Here is a 1,858-nt window from a genome sequence, read left to right on the forward strand (position 1 = left end):
CATGTAATATCTCCAAGTCTTCATTTATTCATCCTTAAGATGGTGATAATGATACCTATATTATCTACCCCCACAAGTTTGTTGTAAAGACAAGATAATGTGTTGATCACTTTGCAAACCATGAAGTGCTATATGTGCCATTTATTATTATATATTTATTTCCAATTCCACTATATCCATAAAGATTTGCCTGAGAATGTCACCCAATGGTAAACTCTTCTTTCTCTGAATTCTTACAGTAGTCATTATCTATAACACTTATTTGGCATTTATTATTTATCAATTAATTAATCAAATAAAAAGCATTTATTAAGCCTCTACTATGGTAGACTTTAATTCTGTCATGAAGAACAAAGAGATAACTACTAACCAGAGAATCAAAGTTACTTTCTATACTATCTGCAACTATGTGGATAATGGAGTGGTCAGTTGTTCTGATGAGTCATTTAGGCTGGGCGGATGGTGTCCCCACATCTGACAAATACTCCTTAGAATCTATGACTATGGAACTCAAATCTTTGATGGAGAAAGATGTTTTGTTCCTGAAAGACTGTGTGGGATTAAAAGTGGAGAAAGACTAAGCTAACCCAGTTACTGCTGCTATTATTTTCCTGGAAACTCTCTGCTTCCATGGAAAAGGTAAAGATACTAGCAGGATTATTCCTGGAAGCTAAGCCAGCCAAAATAGAAGCCTTTCAACTGTCCTTTTCCAAGCAGGCAATGTGTATGTGAATACTTTTGGTTACTTGTGGTACCAAAAAAACAGTGGGAGTGAATCTGCCTCAGAAAGCAATTGATTTCCTGATTAAAAAAAAAAAAAGAACTATGTTGTGGATACAGCCGTTGATAAGATCCAGCTAATGAATAACATGATAAACAAAGTCAAAAAGATGATCATTGGTAGTGGGATGGTTTTCACCTTCAGTAAGGTGTACAACAACATGGAAATTGGACTTTTTTTTTTAATGGTGAGGATGCCAAAATAATGAAGATAGTCAGTCATGTGAGCAATGGGGGTAGTGCCAAGCTAGAGCTACTGGAGGGTAAAGTCCTCCGTGAAATTGCTACCCTGAATCATACCTAATAGATGGAACTTTCCTGCTTGCTAGTTCTGGTACACAACACTCAAAGCTTTACATAGCAACATTTCTTTTACTGTTGCTTGACATTAGGAAAAATCTCAACCTTAAAACTTAGTCCAGAAGATGGGGCAATGAATGGTATTCCCCGATGTAGCTGTCTTACTGGTTGATTCTACCACCAGATTTTTCTTGATTTTATTTCAGTCTAAATCATTGCTGTGATATATACAATATATGTTGTTTTTAGAAAGAAAAAAGAGGGGCAGCTAGATAGTGCAGTGGATAGAGCACCAGCCCTGAAGTCAGGAGGACCCCAGTTCAAATCTGATTTCAGATACTTACTACTTCCTAGTTGTGTGACCCTGGGCAAGTCACTTAACCCCAATTGCTTTAGGGGAAAAAAGTTGAAAATGCTATCAACCATATTCTCTTTTGAAAGTTTGTTACATTTAGCTTCCTCAGCAACTGCTTTTGTTACTACCACAGTATGCAAACAGGAAGAAACTACAATTTAGTATAAATAAATATTTTTTTCACAACACCACTGCAATCTTCCAATAATTTAACTGGTTTTTCTACTAGCTTACTCTCCAGCTAGCTTACAGATTCCTTAAGGAAAACACCTTCTTAAAGGTCTCAAATCTTTCATAATAGAGATTATTTGAACCCCATTTCTATACTTAGCATGTTGCATGGATTTCTACAAAAACTACTATAAATGCCATATTTTTTTTAATGAGCATACTTTTATTTATTTATTTTTTTATTTAATAGCC

At 35.3% G+C, this 1,858-nt stretch overlaps 1 pseudogene; it reads left to right on the forward strand.

The window, feature by feature from the left end:
* Nucleotides 1-318: 318 nt before the first annotated feature.
* LOC111719110 lies at nt 319-1,084 on the forward strand (annotated as a pseudogene).
* The last annotated feature ends 774 nt before the right edge of the window (nt 1,085-1,858 follow it).

The sequence above is a fragment of the Sarcophilus harrisii genome, chromosome 1 (genome assembly GCF_902635505.1).
Source record: "Sarcophilus harrisii chromosome 1, mSarHar1.11, whole genome shotgun sequence".
Taxonomy (NCBI): domain Eukaryota; kingdom Metazoa; phylum Chordata; class Mammalia; order Dasyuromorphia; family Dasyuridae; genus Sarcophilus; species Sarcophilus harrisii.